Genomic DNA, 24,461 nt, shown 5'->3' with positions numbered 1-24,461 from the left:
CTATAAAGCTGGAAATTATGGTCATCTTAGGAGAATACTGTCATTGTTCCCATGGTATCAGTTACTAAAAGGGAAAAAATGTCAACAATGCATGGATATCTTTGAAAAAGCGATTAAATGAGGCGGTATCTGAATGGATCCCTAGTGTTCGAAGAATAAATAGGTTGGGAGTTTAATGGATTTGCAAACTTATTAAGCAAGAGGTCCACGAGAAGATGATGATGCGGAAAGAATATCGTGAGAATATTGAATGAAAGAGAATCGTGAGGGAGAGAAGTTGTGAAATATATAAAGCTCAGGCCAGAAAAGTAACAAGTATTGTGCGGAAAGCTAAATCGGATTATGAAAATAAAGTGATCATGCAAGCTAAAGGCAATCCAAAAGAATTTTATCATTATGCCACAAGGAAAAGAAAGAATGAAGGTGGAAAAATAACTTTAGTGATTGCAGATGGTACTCGAGTTTCGGAAGCTAAGGAGATTGTTGAGTTAATGAGTGCTCAGTTTGCTAAGATATACAAACCAGGTGTATGTAACATGTTGCTCAGTGCTACTGCGAACTTGGATTAAGAGTTAGAGAAGTGGTTCTTAACCTGGGAGGTAATGCCCCCCTTGGGGGTGCTGTGAACGCAGATGGGAGCGGTAAGCGTTATGTGCGCTGAGAGGGGATGATAAGAGTTATAATACTACTACTAATAATAATAATAAATTCCAGTTTTATATAGCATCCCTATTTATTCTATATGTCAATTCAGAATATCGTATGTCTGGCAATACTGTTTAAATTTATTGGCTACTTATTTTTTAAAATTTTTACATTGAAAGTTAAGTAATTAGGCTCATTTTTGGTCTGAATTTTCTACGTTGAAATTTATTAGCAGAATCCACTACTTTTGTAAGCTTTATTTGCTGTTTTTCCTAACACCTATCTGACAATCCTGTTTGTAGTTTACATCTAGCTGTCGGTATCGTGTGGGGCATTTTGTTGATATTGTGTAGCACTATAGCCATTTCAGATGAGTGTAAAAAAAAAGTGTCATCAATATTCAAGTGAATATTCCAGATATCGAGTTATTCCGTCTATAAATGATGAGCAGTTACCAATGTGCTTACTATGTGAAAAACTTTCTCAAACGAAGGAATGAAGCCTTCAAGAATGATTGAACATTTAAGAACAAAGTAAAAAAAAATATGGAGTACATTCACGAATTAAGACTAAATTTAAAAATCATCCACGACTTAAAAGATCGATTGCAAAACAAAGTAACAAGAGAAGACACTTGTCTTACAAACTTTCAAAATTAATTGCCAAATGGGCGAAGCTACATAGTATTAGCGAAACTTTAATCTTACCGGCTATAAATGAAGTAAAAGTCAGTTCCTTTCAGCAAGAATTGAAGAAATTGAAAAGGACACTGAAAAAACAAACTTTGTGATGATTTAAAAATCATAGAATTTTCTTTGTAACTCGATGAGACAACTTTACGTGACAACCAAGTTTTGTTAATGTCTTACGTGCGTTATATAAATACTAATGAAGAAATTATTGAAGAAATTATTCAGCAAGAATTTTGCTGAACAACTAAAAATTGACACAAAAGGTTCTACAGTTTTTAAGGTTGTTAAGACTTTTTTAATTCTAAAAATATTCCTATCACAAATATAATTGCCTGTGCAACTGATGGAGCTATGACTGGTCATTAGCGTGGATTTATAGTACATTTAAGTGAATCAGCTCCAAATGTCTTTAAAAATCACTGCACTCGTCATAGACAGCACTTACCTGCAAAACATTTTACCGTAGACTACATAAGACTCTGAAAAATGTTATTATATCAGTGAATGGAATAAAAGCCCAGTCATTGAATACCAATATTTTTCGGGAACTTTACCATGAAAATGAAGAAGAATTTTGAGAACATGTGTAATTTTGAGAACTATTTTGAGAACATGTGTAAAGTTCTAAAAAGGAAAAAGGTTGATATCGCATATCCTTCTGATATTTTCACCAAATTAAATGAGCTTAACATTACATTACAGGGGAGCGACATGAATGTTATTAAAGCAAAGGAAATTTTTAAATACTTTTATCAGTAAATTAACATTCTACAAGCAAAGCATTGTAAGTCGCGAATCCAAATCTGCAAATAACAGACGATGTAATATTAGATACTGATTTGCATTGTTATTGTTCCCATCTTCCGATACTTAAAGAAGACTTGATGATCAGATTCAAAGACTCTGATGAGATTAAAATACTCGATTGGGTCATAAATCCATTTCTTTCTGATGCTACTTCAGTTCATCAAAGTTTGTGTGAAAAAAAAGTATTGACTTAAAAATGATTTTGAAGCTTAAGTACGATTTCAACAGTGTGGAATGAAATATTCTGTCCAAACATCTGATGTAAGTATCCTCAGCTTTGGCAAGAAATAAAATTACTGCTTATTGCTTTTCTTTCTTCATTCTTGACCGATAAAGGATTCAGCGTCGTGTTGCAATTGTTAGCTAAGCAGTGAAATAGATTGCAAATAAGTTAAAGAGGAGACTTGAGATTTTGTTTGTTGAGCATTGAACCTGATATTGAAAAATTAGCAGGATCTCATCAGGCTCAGGGTAGCCATTAATGATTGACTTATTAAATACAGTAAGTTTACATTTTCTTTTGAATAAAAATTCATTTGTATCAAAGTAATTATTTTTAATTAACTATCATGTCAAATATGTTGATGGTAATTTAACTTTGCCTAATAATATATTATAATTATCTTATTGAGTCATTAACCTAGAGCAGGTGACGCCAGGCAAGAAAAGCAGAGCCAGCTTAGTAGATCTTTTCCAAGAACTCTTTGATATGCAGAACGAACAAAAACAAATGAGCGAATATGAGGATTTTGTTAAACATAATAACTTAGGAGTGGGAGAAGTCTTGCGAACGGTGAAAAACATGAAAATTAGTATTAACGTACTAACTGACAGGCAAACCAAAAGTGGTGAAAGAGACAACCGAGTTCCATCAAGACCTTAATTCGCTAAAACTACAATATGAACTTTTAAATCAGCAACAACTGAGGAACTTGTCATAAACGGTCTTCTTGAAACTGCATCCACAATAAATCTCAGAGATGTAGTTTTAAAGTTAGGCAATGAAATTGACATCCCCCTACAGTCTAACGACATTCAGACCGTAAATCGGATTTCCTGGAAGAAAAAAAAAAACGAGGCTTGCCACGATCTGCACCAGTCATAGTTCGACTTACTCCACAAGAGACAATCTCATAAAACCCACCAGACTGAAAAAAACAGTCGTCAAGGACTTAAACGCATCGCAAGACAATCAGTGCATCAATCTATCTGAATCTATTTGATTATTAAGGACCGTTCTACCAGAATCTATTGTACCAAGCAAGAAAAGCAAAAACAGAAACAAATTATAAATTTTTGTGGATCAGAAATGCTAAGATATTCTTCCTTGAAGTCATAAACTTCAAAGTCGATACAAATAAAAAGCGCGGAAGAAAGGCTACCACTGTGAAACAAAAGACTCCTAATTAGATCACAAATAAGACCTCATCACAACAAAAATGAATGTGAACCATCAGAACATAACATAATTAACACCAGAATATAAGAGCAATATACTTTTGACTTGCTCGATGCATAGAAAAAACCACAGTACAAACGAGAGGACTCTCCATCCTGCATATCTTTATCCTGATTAATATCAGAATTCTGAATATCAATTGAAGTACATTTTCCAGTAATATGAACTAATCCTAAATGAAAACATTTTGCGGTATCTAAAGTTCAATGAACAATAATACTGAACCAATTTTTTATTTCTAATACTGGTCCACTCATCCAATGAAACACTAAAACGATGTTTGCTCTTTTTTACAAGTAAACACTAAGATATCTGACTGACTGTTAGTGCATAATTCTGTGCTTATATGTACCACAACGAAATATTTGATGGCAACCCGTGGAAAGCTGGTGCAAGCTACAATGGTCTATTTCGTAACGTATGTTTGAGAAATTTAGTCAATAAAATGCTCAAAATTATAATAAACTCTGTACTGTAAATTCCCTATAACACAGCAATCGATAATATCAGGAATATTATCACATACACAAATATTCATAATCATCTGTTCTGATACCATTCTTTAATTTTAATATGGAAACCTCTTTTCCTTAATGAGAGAGTTCAAAATGTCATGCATGACGATGATTCTAGATGACCCTTGGTTTATTAGAAACTCCCAGATCTTTAGAGATGATAATATTCCTTACATCTCTTCCATTCTCCTACATCTAACTGAGAATTTTTTTATCAAGACAAGCAACCACCCAAACCCGTTAATCAAGGAAGCTTCGGAATATAATGAAGCGGAAAGTTACAAATATTAAAGACCAAAGTCTATCTTAAGTTCAGCTGAAAACAGCTAATTTCACTGTCCTTATTGGGCGAACACATAGCTCACAAACACTCCATTCAAAGTTCTTTCATTTCAGACAAAGGGGAACAGGAAAAGCAATTTTGCTTCACCCATCTAGTCATAAATGTTATTCGTTCAAAATGTCAATGAATAGCAGAGAGAGCTTAGAACTCTCTACTGACCACTGTATTTCAATACATTTAAGCATATTTTATTGCTATTTAACTCAACTAGTCTAGCTATTATTATATATCCTATTTTTATTCGCTTGCATTATTCCGACTTAGCACTTCAGTTGATAACATCGATGATCTTTGGCTCGGAAGTCATTTAGAATCTTCTACTTCGTGTCGCTAAATGTTATCAAAGATTTTGAACTGAAGGTTAGTTAGCCCCTCAAGTGATGAGGCAGTTTGGTTTTCCTTATAGGACACTCTGGTTTTTCATCGCTGCAAATTGGATTCTTAGACCAGCATCCCTTAAAAATTGACTGTAGAACTTACTCTATTTCAAACAGTATTTAGAGTCTCAGGGTTGAGAACAACGATATGGCTTGGGTTTCTTTTTCCTCTTCGGTGATGCCTTGAAATAAGTTGCTTGAGATAAGCTATTTGTAATGGTTAAGGTAGAGACTTCTTACCGATTTCCAAATTTAGGGCTAAAAAAGCTGTACATACTATTTTTGGATAATCAAGGAGTGTTAGTGATTTGTATAATTTTATATTAATATTTATAATTTTAATTCTTAATAATTTGCATCTTAATAAAGTGTGTCCCAAAATTCACGCAAGATTTAAATTTAGCACCATTTTTGGGGTAAAGTGTTGCCAACGAGAAAAAAAAAAGACAGCGTGACAGCTGACAGTTCAGGGTTATTAAAAATGGAGCGCTACACGAAAGAACAACGCATTTTCATTGTTGAGTAATATTTTAAAAATAATGAAGGTTTGGCAGCTACAGTTCGCAATTTTCGTACAAAATATGGTCGGAATGGTGATTTAACTATATCAACTGTGAAAATATTAATTAAAAAATTCAAGGAAACCGGATTAATTAGTGATCTTCTACATTCTGGACGTCCTTCAACAAGTCGTTCAACAGAAAACATCGAAGCAGTTCGTGAGAGTGTTGCTGAGAGTCCAGGAACATCAATTCGGCACCGTGGTCTTGAATTGGGCATTTCGAGAAGCTCCCTACAGCGTATTCTCACGAAAGATTTGCATCTTTATGTTTACAAAGTTCAATTGACTCAAGAACTGAAGCCTACTGACCACACACAGCGAAGAGAGTTCGTTGAATGGATTATGAAACAACAAGAAGTGGATGCTTATTTTTCGAACAAAATCATCTTCAGCGATGAGGCTTATTTTCATCTTGATGGCTTCGTTAATCGATAAAATTGTCGCATTTGGAGTTCAGAAAATCCACGAGTGATTGTTGAGAAACAAATGCATCCACAACGTGTCACTGTTTGGTGCGGATTTTGGACTGGAGGCATCATCGGTCCATTCTTCTTCGAAAATGCGGCTAAGGCAATAACAGTTAATGGTGCTCGCTATCGCGACATGATAATCCTGTTTTTGTGCCTAAATTGATAGTTCAAGACGGTGCCACAATCCATACAGCCCGAGAAACAATTCAATTGCTGCATGACTCATTTCCTGGTCGTGTAATTTTCCGTTTTGGTGATCAGAATTGGCTGCCCAGATCATGTGATTAAACGCCGTTGGACTTTTTTCTTTGGGGTATTTTGAAGCCTAAGGTTTATGCCAACAAGCCCACGACCACCCACGCCTTGAAGGAGGAAATTGAGCGCTGTATCAACGAAATTCTGCCACATTTATGCAAAACGGTCATGGAAAATTTCGACAAAAGAGTGCGTATGTGGCAGCAAAGCCGCGGAGGTCATTTACCCGACATGTTATTCCATGCGTAACCCTATACTGGATACTTTATGAATCAATAAGAAATTACAATTTTTAATTAAAAATCTGTGTTTTCTATCAAAATTACTTCTTGCGTGAATTTTGGGACACCCTGGATAAGATAAGCTGTGGCTATTTTGACAGAAACGCGGATTTTCCATCCTCCATACAGGTAGAACGAAAAATGAACATAATTAACAGAAACACGGCATTATTGTAGATAGATGGAGTAGTCTGGGGGTGAAGTGGAACTAAATTATTGTAGACTGATGGCGTATTGGGTGGGTGAAGTAAAATTATTTCCCTCCTCAGTGAGCCCTCGGACTCCATGAAAGCCTCAGTTTATGAAACAGCACATGGGCGTGATGGTGATACACTTGGTTTGTATGAATGAAATGTCAATTGCGATTGCATGAACACAATAATAATCCATATAATATAATAAGGACTGGCTTAAGGGGCGAAGCAAGAATGCTTTTCATCCTCCCCGTTATCTGTAGAGGACAGTGTAGGGATAAGGTGTTATTGCGCTATTAAAGCTCTGATCATGGCAGGAGGGTAACAGGAATAGCCGAGCCTCAGTTAGGACTTCATGGGCTGCAACATTGCCATCCATTATCCTCCAAGGGTATTATTAATCACTGCATCTCAGGTTGGATTAATTTTTCTCTGCTCCTGACCAACACAATAATACATTTTGGTTTTTTTTAATAAATATTATTAACATTCTTATTCTAATAAGGTGTGGGAAGAATTTATTTGCAAATACATTTTTTGTATGAATTAGCATATATTATACAATATATTTTAATTAAAGTTACTTTATTAAATGTTTATTTATTTAATAAATGTTTTTATTTATGTGATTTTGTGATTCGTTCTCTGAATTGCCTGCAGTAGATAGAACGGTAGATAGTTCTCTGCAAATGAGCTATTCTTATAATTCTTTCTTTTTGTTAGAATTTAATTTCTAACAAAGTAAACGGCATTATTTGTACTGTGTAAGATTTTTTACAAACGCTCATTTATTTTTAACATCCTGTAGAGAATGCTTAGTATTTTATTTGATAAAATTATTCCATATAATGATTATAAAACAATTTGTTTATTTTATATCTCTAATTGTAATCCTTAACAGCAGAAACATAAATATACGATATAATTCCCCCCCCCCCTACACACACACACACACGCACGAGTCAAAACTTTACGACCAACGAACATGCCAAAACAATCCTCATTCGCCCTGGTTTGGGATATTATTCTCTTGGCACCGCTGGGTCATCTCATCTCCTTTGAATACAGCTTGGCTGCTCGTTCTTACGTGAGAATTTTTCGGAGCAAGCATTGCACTAAACTGGGACAATGTGGGTCAATGGTTCGAAAAGCATACCCGTGCATTCTGTAATCCCCTGATTTGAATCCTATCGAATATTTGTAGGATCATGAAGAACGTACCATCTGCCGGCAGACTGATGGCGCGTTCGCTCGAAAGGCGTTATTCTGTCTAGGTGGCCCCGAATATCTGAATATATATATGTATATATATACCATCATCATCAGCCATTGTCGATCCACTGCTGGATGAAAAGGCCATTCCAAGATTACTTCAAAGATGTCTGCCCATTTTTCTCCATTCCCATGTCACTTCTGCAAATTTGATGATATCATCAATTCACAGTGATTTAGGTCGGCGTCGAGGTCATTTACCTCTCATGGAATTCAATTCAGTACTTCTTTTGTACATCGTTCATCTTGTCTTCGAGCAATATGTCCAGCCCATGGCCACTTCAGATGTTTCACTCTCTCTATGACGTCAGAGACTTTGGTTTGGCTTTATTTTTCCACGTATTCCTTTGGTGATCCAGTCTTGTAATACCAAGCATACTTCTTTCCATACTAATTTGTGCTGTTCTTAATTTCTGAATTCCTTTGCATGTAGTATCTATGTTTCACCCCACATGTCAATATAGGAAGAATACGCAGGCTAAAAACGTTTTCTCTTCAGTCATAATGGTAGTTGGCTTTTGAAAATTGAATATAATTTTCCAAATGCTTTCCACCCAAGCATCGTGTGTTTTTTAATTTCGTCCATGATATTTTGTTCCATTGATATCTGTTGTCCTAAGTATACGTAATGATATACTTGTTTAATTTCCTCATTATTGAGGAAATTAAGCAAGTTTCAACAAAATTCCTCAAAACAATTCCCTCATTATTGATTTTTATTATTTCTGCTTGCACAACGCTATTGAATATAACTCGGATTTTCTTTTGGTTTAACTTTAGGTCTGTTTTGAGAACAATTTGGAGGTCTTAGATACCAGTCTTATCTTATATATATATATATATATATATATATATATATATATATATTCTGTTTTTATTAAAGATTAAGGACTATTCTGTTATTTCTAAATGCTATTCGTAAATATAACAAAGCCATTCATAAACAATCCAATCAATTCCCAGTGCAATGAAGTTCTGGGATTGTTGTTACACTTTGAACAATAGTATGACATTTCATTGCAATCAATACGCAGACATTCAAAGACCTTGCACTTCAGGATGCAAATGTACCAAAGAAAGGAAAAACCACAGTAACAAATCTTTCACGCTAACTCACTGGTACGTTAAACGTCAATATTTTTTTTCTAAAGTCTTTATTTGTCTTTGTTAACGATAACGAAGTTATTTGAATTAGTAATTTTAGACTAGAGAATATGAAGGTATTATTGCATCAGTGCTGTGGACATTACGGGAAATAGCAATTCAATGTGCAATAATGCATATAATCACTTAGTTGGAACAGTTGAAATAATGTTAAATCTACGAAATGTTAATCTTAAATATTTTAAGATTTTTAACGGCTTTGAAATAATGTGGGATCTAATATCCCCTTAATTTAATTAATCTGAAATCTATTATAAAATAATGTTGAGATTATGAAAATAATGTTGACATTATAAAAGATTTAAGAAAATGGATTATATATAATACGATGTTTATAACTCTTATACTGTAATAATTATACTTATACTTTGCATTTCTATTTCCATCGCTATCCAAAATAGCTCAGCTACTTCCGTGTTTTCTCGCCACTAGGTGGCGAGAATGTAAATCATTACGGAAAGTTGTCATTGGCCACAGCTATGCAAAAACAATGGCATCACTAGAGTTAGCAGAAATACAAAAAACCGTTTTCATTTCATCTCTTTTTTCTAAATTTATTTTAATTACAAATTACTAGATTCTATTTATTTTATGAAATAAACTTTTAATTTACGACAAATAATTGATAAATCGTCGGAATATAACAAAGATCTGTATTTAAGTTTTGTCGATCTGGAAAAGGCATATGACAAGGTGTCAAGAGAGAAGCTATTCAAAACGCTACAATTATATGGTGTCAATTGGGCATTATATCAAGTAATACTTAGTCTTTATTTGAGTAGTAAGTCAGCAGTTAGAATTGATGGAAGTACAGATTTAATGTTAAATCTGGTGTGAGGCATGGATGTTCATTATCCCTTCTGTTATTCATTATCTGTATGGATCACATTATGAAGGAAAGTGGTATTAAACATGATATCAAAATTGGAAATGTTAATGTCAGCTCTTTGCTTTATGTGGATGATGTTATATTTCTAAATAAATCCGCTACAAGTCTACAAGATTCACTGACTAAATTGAATAACTGTTGTAATAGATATGGTAAGATATGGTCATAGATATGGTCAGCAATAAAAAGACAAAGACGATGAAAATAAGCAGAATCGCTGAAAATATCAGGTGCATTGTGAACGTTGAACCAATGGCAAGAGTAAAACATTTCAGCTACTTAGGCACTATTATTAGTGAAGATGGTAAATTAAATATGGAAGTAGACAACAGACTCAACAAAGCTGGATGGTAGGAAGTCGACTGAATAAATTAATATGGAATAAGAGAGAAATTAGTCGGAACACGAAATTAGCTGTATACAAGACAGTGTTCAAACCAGTTTTAACTTATGGATCTGAAAGCTGGGTAGTAAAACACTTGACCAAAGACTAGAGGCCACAGATATGAGAGTCCTGAGAAAGATTAAGGGCATGAACAGATGGGGCATCAATGGCAATATCATATTAATAACGAGGATATTTGGAAAGAACTTGACGGTGTCAGCATCCAGGAATGCGTTAGCAGAGCTAATCCCAGGTGGTATGGTCACTTAAACAGAATGGGCGAAGAAAGATTAGCAAAACAAGTGTTCTCTTCCAGGTTGGCAGGAAAACGACCAGAGAAAGGCTGAGATATAGGTGGATTGATACGGTACAAAGTGCCGTAGACGATAGAAATATATTGTTAGAGTCTTGACAAATAACAGACTGATTTGGAGGAAAATTTTAGCTAGGAAGTTAGTAGTGATGTAAATTTTTCATGTAGTACTATCATATCCTGTTCATCCCTTGGGGGTACATGACAGGAATTTGATGATGATGATGATGATAATGATGATGACTTTTAATTTTCTTTTTATAATTAAATCACTTTCGACACTCTTTCAGACAACATATCCTGTTAGCGTTAGGTACCAAGACGTTGCAGATCTTCTTTGCCAGTCTCTTCATCGGGTGCCTTTAAATTTATTGCTAGTATTGAGCCCACTATCTCTGATTAGCTTTCCCAAATACATAAATGCAATTATATTTTATTTTTTATATATTTATATTTATTAATTAAATGACGTGGAAGTTCTTCCTAATGAGAAAGAGAATTTGTAGTTAAAAATTTCGGAACTGTATAACGATGCTGTTCATTTCATTTCATTTCGTGATTCAACGGCCGTGAGCCCTTTTACAGGAAAGTACGGCACCACTTCAATCCCCCCCCCCCATTTTTTTCCGGGCTCGGGACCGGCATAGCTGACAATTCAGACCTATGGCTGGAAGGATTGTCTTAAGTTTTCCTTACTGTATCCATGTGTGTTCACGGGGCCGGTTTGCCTGCTTGGGAATGAAAAACCCTACTGTCCACGCCCAAGACCGGCGAACTCGACTATGGCTGAGGAAGATCCTTAAGCTCTTCACGTATTCGACAGGTATTGAACCTGGGACACTCCTTCCCCAGGCGCATATGGTTGCTTCGCAACCATATGCGCCTGGGGAAGGAGTGTCCTAGTAACAGTATCGTCCGCGGGTTAGCCACTAGGCTAACCCGCGGACGATACTGTTACAAAAGGGTGAAGGGGTTAACGCTTTTTATCCCCGTTGTCCGAATCTGAGGCGACCTTGCTAGAAATCATTTATGAGCATTTAGCACGCCATGTTGGGGGGCTGGGTCATATTCGTTGTAGTATGCAGCTTGTTGGATCAATTAATTAGGGTGCATGGCCGCCCGCATTCGAAAAGAACTTTACTGCTAGAGAGAGAGAGAGAGAGAGAGAGAGAAGGAATGAGGAGATATATGGAATATTGGGATCACGATGAATCTGTTCGTTTCTGATGAGCCATAAAGCATCTAGTATCACCCGTAAGTATACTTGTTTTGCACTCGTTGTAATTTTAGTATGTTAACTTTGGAGGTGTAGTTGTATGCTCGGGAGGCATAGGTAATTATACGACGTATCACCCTCTGATAGAGTAATAGTTTGTTCTCTTTGTATTCAATGGTGAATACAATAGAGTTGAGCGATAGTTTTGAATACTACTACACAAAAGAGCAATCTTTTGTCTAGTAATACCCAGAGGTAAATGGTTTCTATTTGCAATGGGATTTTGATACCAAATAGAGTAATATCCTCCTTTGGGAGATGTTATCCATCTGGTGAAGAGCAGGGGAGGCTAGTGCATAGGCACTGCGGAACTGCAGTACCCCCAATTTTTGTCGATACATAAATATATTTATTAATTTATTTATATTTGCTTTTAATATTTAATTTTATCATCAACAATCCTATACAATTCTCTTATTTTGTATAAAAAATAATAAAAATCCATCTTGTAGCACTTAGGAGGGCGAAGGACGCTAGCACACCGTGTTTACCACAGTTTCATATTGCTACGCGCGCAAGAATATGCACGTCATAGTGAGATGCGAGCCATTAGCGTAATGCGGCACTGTCCGTCGTGCAGTTCCAATGTTATTCATATGAAGTTTGCGCCAGTAATAGAGTGTTTAGTGCTTATCGTGTTTACTCCGTCGCTTTAAATATTTGGACATTACAATTAAAGGATTTAATTGTAATGTCCATTCCTTTCATTACAATTAAAGGAATGCATTTTATTTTTATGTAATTTTGAATTATACTAAACTGTATGATTTTAAATTTAAATTTTAAACTGTATAATAATAAACAACATTTTTTATGAAACAGAACAAGAAGAATAAATTTTATTTTTAAGTAAGTTTGAATTATATTACATTAAACGTGTGTTTAATGTATTTTTTAATAAATAAATAAAAAATAGCAGTACCACTGCTTATGCAATTCAGTCTGTCATTTCTGTTGAGCAGGTATCCTCTCAATTTCAGATCGTCCGCAGGTCGTAATTGAGTTTCGTTTATTAGAATAATATCTGGATTGTATCTTACTGATAATTCTTGAAGTTCGATAGTTTTGTTTGAGAGGCCGTCAGCATTCCATGCGGCAATTAGAAGGGACTTTGGCAGAAATTTATTTCTAATCAAAAGTGAGTGATTTTAAGATAGAGTGAGTTTCTAGAAAGAACATTTTTGTAGAGGTTAGTGATGGTTTGATTTACTGAAATCTTGAAGCATGGTAGCGAGAGAGGCGGGAATTACCACAGTCAGGTTAGGATGTGTTTGATTCTGGCATGTTTCTTTCATGGGGCGCGCCGCTACGGCGTGCGTTTTGTTCATTTGATGTGTGTCTTCTTGATTTTTTAAGTTGCGTGAGAGGTTGAGAGGAAGATTGATTATGTTTTACTGCAATCTCTGTTTTGGACAGTAGCGACATCCTTTGTAATTCGCAGGATAAGGGCCCCTGTAGTTGGTACACCTGGCCGGTGTGGTTCTAGGCTTGGCACAGGTGTTAGTGCCAAGTGTCTCTCCACATTTCAAACACATGTCATCAGCTCTAGATAGTTTCTCAGCATGGGCATATTTATAACGTCTGTGGCTTTGCCCTGCTGTTGTTCTTTTTCTTAAAGGTTCAGGCTGTATCCTAAGTCCAGAAATCGATGTTAAGCCATACATATTTTATGGGAGTTTTGAATTTCCATCAAAAATAGCGGCATCGGTCTCTTGTCAGCTATAAACATTCTGCTCACTTTGACCGGAGGCAAATCGCGACAACTAATATCTGTTGCTATCTCCTCAGTGGTGATATCCTCCGGGAGAATGTATGTGTGCTATTGGAGGTTAAGGTTGTCCATTATTTTGGTTAGATGACGATAGTCTCCTACAGAGGTGAGTTGAATCTATACCCCTCGACTGTAGTTTTAGCCTACGAGTAGGGAATATATCTTTCATGATCGATATGAGCATTGTCCATTTGCTTTTGTCTCGTAGGATGATTAGAGGCACCTTTCTTTAATAGTGGTTGAAGGGTCTGTATTACATCATCCGTTTTGTCATCTCTGCGTAGCTCCTCAGTTGTGCGTTTTTTACGCGCATGTACTTCTTGAAATTCAGTAGGGAGAGAAACCATCATATCTCTCTTTTTCTCCTCTGCTCCCATGTCATTATTTGTCACTATATGTCACTTAATACATATTTAAGTATCTTAGCCTCTCGACTTCAAATTTCTTTAATAGTTTTTTAAGGAGATCGAGTGCCGTTTTTGTCCAACGTTTAAATTAAGTCATCAGTATCAAGATTTTCCATAGTTTAAGTAAGCGACTTGCCTGCTGAACAACAACTTCTTCCCACAAACACTAGAGTTAAATTACCCAGAGAATTCCAGACCGACGCTACAATTCGGTAAGTTCACACCATATTCAAAATTCATCGCTTACAAGTATCACTGAAATCCACTTTACATTCTTCAATTCTTTCGGAACTCATAGTCCTTATAAGGATAAGGACTGACTTAAAGGGGCACAGCAAGAATTCTTTTCATCTTCCCGTTATCTGTAGAGGACAGTGTAGGGATAAACTGTTATTGAACTATTAAAGCAGTGATCATGGCAGGAGGGGAACAGCAATAGACGAGCCTCCGTTAGACCTTTGTTGGCTACAGCATTGCAAACAATAACCCACTGCAAATAATCACCACATGTCACGGTCGATTCTCCCACATTCTGCAGTCCTCTTGGAACCGAGTTCTTTGTATAAATTATAAAATATCTATTCAATTTCTAAATAGGTGTATTATATCTATGACAAAAATATCATAAAAGTTTTAATTATTAAAATCATTTTAATTTAAAAAATTTTTATTTTAAATTTTTTTACGATTTGGTTTAAAATTTATTGAAAAATATTTAAAACAGAAATATTTTTAACACATATTCCAAACAAAAATTTAAAACACACGTATATTATAGTTTATGTTTTCTTCATGAATTAAAGTAAGTGTAATGTACATTTTGAATTATTTCTTACCAGTTTTTATTACACGTTTCCGAAGAAATCTCCTCCAAACACTTTTAGTGGTAAAAATATATAACTTTGAATCTTACAGAAACAACTCTCATTCAGTACAAAAGCTTTTTTCCTGTAAAATGAAATTTGAAGTGCTGCTAATCAATAACTTCAACTATTGAATACAATATTAAAATATACCAGTCTGGACATGCGCATTATGTTTATGATTACGTCATTATAGTTGTCATTTAAAAGTGTCATTCTCTTGAAAACTTCGTTTGCCATTATTGGTGTTATATTATTCTTATATAGTGTTTCGCCATATTTCTTTCTCTGAATATGTCTCTGACTTATGTTTTTCCAATATTATTATGAGTAAGAAATTAATAATGTGAGTATTATTATTTTTTTCCCGATCCTGTACATTTTCTCCGAAGTATAGTTATATTTTCTCTCTTTATTTGTGAAATTTCACTCTATTGTATTTCCCAACTCTGTTCAGTCAGAATGGGCTCTTGTAAAAGCGTATTTTATTCTTTAACAGACTTCTGACGTTGCGCTTTCTTGAATGGTTCCATTCGCCTTAAAGAAAGTCTTGAAAATGCAAGCCATCCACCTCATCGAAATCCTTCCATTAAATTCACCTTGCTGATATTATATTTTAAACAAAATAAATTTTTTACTTTTATACGTTTTCAGACAATTATTTTTTTCCCACAAAGTTTTTTACACCATTCCTCATAATCTGCAGTTTCATTTAGCCTCTGTCATACCATAGCAATAGTCATACCACATATATTTTGGAGATATTATCCTGAACTCCCCCCTCTATTGACCCCAAATCCAATCAAAGGCAACTCGTCCATTTTATCGAAATCCTTCCATTAAATTCACTCCACACATCCACAAAGGCTAGACCATTCCTTACCGTTATGGCTTTCAAAGTGAGGTCGACTCCACAAATTTAAATTCATTTTGTTGAAAATATTCATTCATTTTGTTGAAAATATAATCCGAACAAAAACTGCTCAGCTATTAATAGATATAATTTAATTCCATATATCAAAAAGTTACAATTATTGAATCTTCTGGGTGTATATTTCAAGAAAGAATTTGAAAAATTAAAATTGGTCTGAAGAAAGTGTTATTTTTTTATAAAATTGTTTAAAGAAATCTCTAAATACGTAAAAAAATTTTAGTCCTTCAAATAACTTAATAATAGTTTTATAAACAGTTTTTTGTTTAAAATGGAATTTAGATTTTTATCTTATTAAAGTAGTTTTATAAACGAAAATACCGCAAAAATTAACGATGGCAATAATAGAAAAGGAGAACATTAAAAATATTATAAAAACCAGTACAACGAAGAATAAAAATCTGTAAACGCTAATATACGGATCAAACAATAAAAACAAGGACAAAAATCTGGACTAGATTGTAGTTGAAGCTGCCAAGAGAAGAGGCTGCATACACAGCTCGCTTAAAGTGATTTTAGCCAAAGGGGAAAAAAATCGGAAGATTTCATTTGGATACTATTTGTTATGGTATAATAGAGCGAATATATCCACAAACCCCACCTCAGAGATGAAATAAGTCAAAGATGTGTGGATAAGTAGTGTTTCGAGAGGGTTAAGATATGCTTCCGTCAGGAAATAAAGGGCAGACCGGACACGGAAGTGAACATCTTTATGATTAGAACTGAGAGTGCGTATATCCTCGAATATATATATATTTTCGAATATACATGAATTGCAAGAGATTTCAAGAGAGAGAGAGAGAGAGAGAGAGAGAGACGAAACTAGATTATGTGCTGAGGAAATGGAAAGAACCTATGTTCTTTCCACTTAGTCGTAAGAACGACTAATCAACTGTTTTCATGATGAAAAGGTGAATGCGTATTGGTCAGGTTCAGACTTGATAAATATATTCAAGGAGGTCTGAAAAGGGAGAGTTATAAAGGAAGTACACAAAAAAAATAGAAAAAAAAATATGGATTTAACTTATTAAGGCTGCGTGCAAATGCCTGGAGTATCAGGAACAAAATGGGGTAGAAGTTGCAGCTTTAATACGGTGAATCCTAATTGTTAGCATTAATCAGAAATGGTTCACAAATGCAGATATATTAACTGGTATTAAGTGTAAATGGATACGACATCTTATTAAGGAAGAAATTCTTGGGGGAAAAAAAGATAATGTTGAAATAATACCTTAGGCATAAGAATGATGTCAGCTATGAAAATTATAAGGCTCGGGCCTAAAGAGTGACAACTATTGTACGAAAAACTAAATGTGGCAATGAAATAAAACTGAACTCTGCAAGTTTGAACAGTCCCAAAAGAATTCTATCCTTGTATTGCAAGTAAAAAAAAACGAGTGTGAAAGAATAACTCCCCTCAGTTCGGATATGGTGTGCAGGTGGCGGATGCAGAAAATATTGATCAACTAAACAGTATCATTTTGATAAATGGTTTCAATCTGGTGTACCCAACATTCACCACACAGTTACCTCTACACTGAAGGACGTAATTCAAGTATATATGAGGAGCAGGTAATAGAGCTTTTCCATAAATGTAATACGAACTCGGCAATAGGGTCTGATGGAATATATGAGCATGGATGTTCTTCTGGCTGCATCATTTGAATTTCAGCACAGGGGAACATATGATATTCCCATTGTCCCAGGACAGTAGATTGAAAGAATGTATGATAATGTAGAATTCTTTATATGGACTTTTACAACTGAAGATGAGTTGGCCGATCGGATAAGGGGGTAGCATGGGTTTATGTTCCCAAACACCGGTTTTTCATCGCGCGTACAGGCAAATCGACCATGAATACACGCAATATGGCGAGAAAAATACTGCTGTTGGTGGTGGTGATGTGATGGACGGTATTGATGGATGTCGTTGTGTTTCGTGGGAGAATTACGTAATAAGGAAGATGGTGCGATGTGTGTGTGTGTGTGTGTGTAGTACAGCAAAGTTCCCTCCCGCCGTCAGTCCTTGGACTCCTTGATAGCGTCCCGTAATAATAATAATAGTAGTAATTCATTTGCACAAGAGATATTTCATGGCAAAGAGAAAAAAAAAGATCTCACTGTCCAAGGTCAAAACGAACATTTACTCATTTTGATGAATCTCTCCCAAGCGAATGAAGATGCGAGCTCAAACCCTGAAGGACAGAGGTCCAACTCTGATAAAAGAACTGGGAAAACCATCAAGAAAACTTCTACTAAAACTATAACTATATCTACCACTCAAATGTATACAATAAAAATCGCTTTATTGAATGTCCGTACATTACAGAGAATTAGATTAGTAGAACTACAAGAAGCCCTAGAAATAAATCAACTGGGATATCATTGGACTTTCAATGATATCCCAGGTGAGATATCATTGAAAGGTGAGACGTGATATGCAAAAATTTATCGAAAAAGACAATTGCGTTCTATTGTACCATAATCAAAGCGAAAAGGGATTTTATGGAGTCGGTTTCTTAATTAAGAGCAAATAGAAAAGCATTTCGCAGAATTTAAAAGCTATATAAGCAGAATTGTCTCCTTGAAGTTAGAATTAGGAAAAAACAAATCACTAACAATAATGCAGGTTTATGTTCAGAAGATATGATCAGAAAAAAATGGAGGAGTTATATGATGAACGTACGCTAGCAATAACATCCCACAACTCCCAGGTTATTATAATGAGAGACTTTAATGCCCGGGTAGGCACTAAACAACAAAAAGCAGATTTAGTGCTTGGAAATCGTGGCAGCCAGAAAAGGAACGACAGAGGAAGGTGACTCCTACAATTCGCCTTTAATTGGAAATTCCTTCTTTAGGAAAATAAAATAAAGAAGATGGACATGGATTTCACCGGACGGAAAAACAATACATGGAATAGACTATGTATTATTAAAGATTCACTTAATCTATTATATAACTGTGAAGTTCTCGTCAATTTCAACTTTAATTCAGATCATGGATTAATAAGAGGAACCTTCTGGTTCCAAATAACCAAAACACAGGAATAATTGGTTCAGACACAGACAACCAGGAGTTCACGATCTACAAAGAAACCAGAAGAAATTTAAAGACAACTTAAAGCAAATATTAACAGCTCAAAAATCAACCAGGTTAAACAAAACTTGAAAGCTATGGAAATTGACTATTTGGGAAATAGTGATCAAGTATCTAAGAACAACTATTTTAATACCAACTAGTTTCACCAACTTAGGCTGTTGGCATCTTCAGGGTACAGAACTGATGATAGGCACCAAAGCTAACAAAACATGTTACAGACTAGACATCAACCGAATTCTAATTATAAATTACAAAACAAAACTGAACGTGTGCAATACACGTGTAGCGTGTACATGATTTCACTTGTTGTTGTTTAGGAACGTTCTATAGTTTGCACTAAAATTCATTTCTTGCATGTTTAGAGATCAGATAAGGGTCTTCCAGATCTCGGATAGGATTAAACCTTGGTTTCTATTAAGGTTTTCTACAGAACGGGCGACTGTTGTGGCTTCTTTAAAAATTCGAGTTCGGTGATCCATCCTCTTTTATGTAAGGAATACAGATTTTATCCCATTCAATGATATGGTTGGTTCTATAAAAATGGGAAGATAAGCCCGATATATCTTGTCTGTTGTTTTTGACATATCCGATGTGTTCTCTCTGTCTTATCTCAAGGCGTCTTGAAGTCTGGCCGATCTAACTTAAACCGCACGAGAATGGGATATTGTAAACTCCAGCATACTTAAAGAAATGATTGATATCTTTTGGAGATCTTAAGAGTTTTCGAATTGTTTCTTCAGGTTTAAAGGTCACTCTTATTCTATGTGGTTTGAGGAGTTTAGTAATCTTGTTTGAGGCTGTCCCCACGTATGGATTGACGAATGTGTTAATATATTGAGTGTCGTCTCGTTGTCTTTGTGGTGGATCAGAGAAAAGAATCTTGTTAACAATTCTCCTGGGGTAGCCATTCATGGTGAGGTTGTTAGATATTAGTGTCAATTCGTCTTGGAGATCTTTTTGATCTGTTGTAATCAGGACAGCTCTCTTCTTTAGCATGTGTACAATACTGAGTTTTTAACAAAGTCGTGGGAGGAGCTGAAGTGTAAATAACGTCCTGTATTCGTGGGTTTTCTTTTTTGTGTAGTCAAGAAAAAATAACGTTTAATAATACTAGAAAGCTTTGCGATAATGTAGAAAAAGTAATGAAGCTAGCATACCAACCACTAAGTAGCAACAAGAGAACTAAAGAGTGAAAAATAACTGATAACAACGAAAACATAATAAAACGAAGAAAATTAGTAAATAAAAAAAGATTCCAATCAACACAAATACAAAATAGAGTTTGTTGAACTAAACAAATTAGTCAAAAGAAAAATTAGAAAAGATTTAAGGAATTTCGGCATAAATAAAATCAAACAACCCCTAGAACAGCACATCTGTAAAAACAAAAAAAATGGCTTAAATGGCAAATCCTGGATCCATTCTTTGGTAGATGAATTTGGTCATAAAACAAATAATAGATCAGAAATTCTCAAAATAGAAACAAAATTCTACCAAGTATGATATCGAATTAATCAAGTAAATAATCTAAGAAACAACCAAACAAATAGAAAGTGTGATGATGGTAATCTTGGAAATCATCGAAGGAGAAATAGAACAGGCCGTCAAACAAATGAAAAATGGCAAAGCACAAGGCGGTGATCAAGTTCTAAATTCTTTAATCAGATTAGACTCGCGGACTATTACCAGAACTTCTAAAACATACAATGGCATCCTACACAGGGGCAGTACCGCGGCAGTTGTTAAATTCAGAAATAACACTACTTTATAAGAAGGGTGAATAGATCAAACATAAGGCAACTATAGACCCGTAAGTCTCGTTTCACATAATTATACAATATTTTTTAGGATTGTCCAAAATATAATTACGAGCTAATTAGATCAGAACTAACCCTATGAACAAGCAGGATTTAGAAAAGGTGTTTCGACTCTTGATCATCATCCAAATTATTGAAATTATGGAGTTTAAAAGAGTGGATGAAGGGAGCACTACCAATCCTAAAATGCAAACTGTATAATATGATCATACTACCCATTATAACCTGAATGGTAGTATGCCTCTAGATCACAAACATGGTCACTAACAACTGAACAAGCGATCATGCTGATAACATGCCAATGAGCAATGGAAAGAAGTATGTTAAACACCAAAAGGATAGAAAAAATAAGAGCCCTAGAAATAAGACAAAAAACGAAAGTCACTGAAGTCATAAGAACAATAAAATCCATAAAATGGAAATGTGCAGGACACTTGATTAGAAAACAAGATGATACATGGAATAAACTAACCACTTATTGGATACCTTGAGAGGGAAAGAGAAGTAGAGGTAGACAGAAGACCAGATGGACAGATGAACCTATTCTAACAGCAGGACTAACCTGATCGAGAACAGCCCAAAATGGGGCCGAATGGAATAAAATGAGGGATGCTTTTACCCAGCAGTGGATTATACAGGCTGACAGCAACAAGAATTTCACAAGGGTGGTACAATTGAGGAATTTTATAGGATTATATAGCAATGTTGCAGTTGAGTTTGGCAAGGTCAGTTGTTACACCATGAAAATTTTTGATTTTTTATAGATTTTTTTCAGGACTAAGCATTGATGGCTGTTGCATAAGTGGACGATATGGAATTGGAATAAAAATTACCATTAATATAATTACAGCTATTATAGCCTGTTTTTGTTTAGGAGTGTCCAAAGGGACACTCCTAAACAAAAACAGGCTATAATAGCGTAATTATATTAATAGTGTTTAAGAGGAGTAACATGGGAATTTTCCCAGAAGCTATACTTAATAAAAATTACCATTTTGGATAAGCGTCTCCAAGATTTAAGGTGACCACCGGTGTACTTCAGAAATGAGTCCTTAGTCCAATTCTATTCAGTCTTTATATTAATATTATCGTTTTTGTTTCTTAATATGCAAAATGAGATTCAACTCTTTTCTCACAAAGCAAAATGATAAATTTTTAAATTTATCAATTCGTGGATTAGGCCTACCGGGGATACCACGTTTAAAAAAAACGCGCTTGGTGCTCTACCCCTGAGGTGGTGTGGAAAAGAGTACACCTATATCAGTTTTCTGTTCTGTCAATTTCATTAAAATAGCGATATCGACATTGTTCAGAGATGCTTTTTGGGACCGTATATTCTTGTTTGATTCATGCATGTTCCTCAACATAGTTAAATACGTACCTTGACTCCAATTAACAGCTACACTTTGCATCATACTGCAAAGCGAGTTTCGTTTAGAAACAGCATCTGATTATAATAACTTGAGTCCCCCATTTGCGATATTGTTAAATCCTTTGATGAAACTACTTAACATTTAGTATAGTGATGGAATATTTTGCACCAGAAAAAACAAGAAACGTTCATCCTTGTCAGACATCTAAACCGTGTGCTGTATTACTGGGGATATCATCATGCTAATTCGAAGACACAAAGCATACAACGGGATTTGAAATAGGATTAGTTTGAGCCGGGTATCTTGGGAGAGGCCTTTTAAAAAAGAAACGTTCAGCGGGTTTCACAGGTGAACTTAAACTCTAATACCAAACAATATTCAAGAAAAAAAGAAAGAATTTGAAAAGAATAGATGGCACAGTATAGCAGTACACGTATCAATAGGCTCAATGGAAATAGTTTTTGCTTTTTTTTCCATTACGGGTTTTAATTTTTCACCTCAAAGAGAAAAAAAAGTGATGATTTTTTCACTATTTCTTAAATATATTTTATATTTTCCATTGCAGGATATCCTTACAAGATATGAAAGCCGTAGGAATTCGAACGCTTTATGAAGTGCATAAATTCAATAACTGTTAATCACCGTAAAAATATATTTTGAAAATAATAATTTGGGAGTTCATGTCTCTCATCATTGTCCTTTAGAATATAAAAGAGTGATGAGGGTCAGCAAGTAGCGAGAGTGGAAGAAATCGAAAGATAGATTATGATAACAGGAAGTTATAAAAGAAGCCTCACTCGACCAATTTAACTATGAAAAGGTTGTGGCTAAAAAGGTCCTTAGACATCACTCTCATCGCACCTGTTCTAAAAAAAAAGGTAAAAACATAAATTATCCAAAATAAATAAACAAAGGAGACGAAATGATCATCAAGACATAATGCAATAACCATTGATTAGAGAATTGGTCGGCAACCTTTTTAACATGAAGGGCGCAATACTGCGGGCGCCGATTTGCCGACTCCTCCTGATTTAAATAATTAAAATTAAATTAAATTTGACATGAATGGTTTTGAAATGTCTTTCTATATTACTTTTTTTAGAAATACCCACACTATTATTGCATAATAAACAAATACATTTGCCATTATGATTGATAAAGCAAGGCACTCGCATCTGATATGACAGATACATGCTGACTGTATTCATCATCATCATCAAATATCTGACATGCACCCTCAAAGGGTGTACAGGATATGATAGTACTACATGAAACAAATTATTACATCATTACTAACTTCCTATCTACAATTTTCCTCCAAATCAGTTTGTTACTTGTCAAGACTCCAACATTATCAGATCTTATATTTCTATTGCCTAAGGCACTTTGTACCGTATCAATCCACCTATATCTTGGTCTTCCTGTGCGTCGTTTTCCTGCCAACCTGGCAGAGAACACTTGTTTTGCTAATCTTTCTTCGCCCATTCTGTTTAAGTGACCATACCACCTGAGATTAGCTCTGCTAATCTCAGGTGGTATGGTCACTTCTTATGGTGGCATTCCTTGATGTTGACAATGTCAAGTTCTTTCCTAATATCCTCGTTTTTAATATGATATTGCCATTGATGTCATCTGCTCACGCCTATAATCATTCTCACGACTCTCATATATGCGGTCTCTAGTCTTTGGTCAAGTGTTTTACTTTTGACCCAGCTATCAGATCCATAAGTTAAAACTGGTTTGAACACTGCCTTGTATATAGCTAATTTAGTATTCCGACTAATTTCTCTTTTATTCCATATGAATTTATTCATTTGACTTCATACCATACCAGCATTGCTGATTCTGTTGTCTAGTTCTATATTTAATTTACCATCGTCATTAAAAATCGTGCCTAAGTAGCTAAAATGTTTCACTTGTTCCACAGGTTCTCCATTCACAACAGTTGACATTTTCAATGATTCTGCCTATTTTCATTGTCTTTGTCTTTTTATTGCTGACCTTCATACCATATCTATTACAACAGCTATTTAATTTAGTCAGAGAATCTTGCAGACTTGTAGCGGATTTATTTAGAAGTATAACATCATCCGCATAAAGCAAAGAGCTGACTTTAACATCTCCAATTTTGATATCATGTTTAATACCACTTTCCTTCATAATGTGATCCATATAGATAACGAATAACAGAGGGGATAATGTACATCCCTGTCTCACACCAGATTTAACATTAAACCATCTTCCTGTACTTCCTTCAATTCTAACTGCTGACTCACAACTCAAATAAAGACTAAGTAT

This window comes from Typopeltis vanoorti, chromosome 7 (assembly GCF_054136105.1).
Source record: "Typopeltis vanoorti isolate ZY-2024b chromosome 7, IOZ_Tvanoo_1.0, whole genome shotgun sequence".
Classification (NCBI taxonomy): domain Eukaryota; kingdom Metazoa; phylum Arthropoda; class Arachnida; order Uropygi; family Thelyphonidae; genus Typopeltis; species Typopeltis vanoorti.
This window is presented reverse-complemented; position numbering follows the sequence as displayed.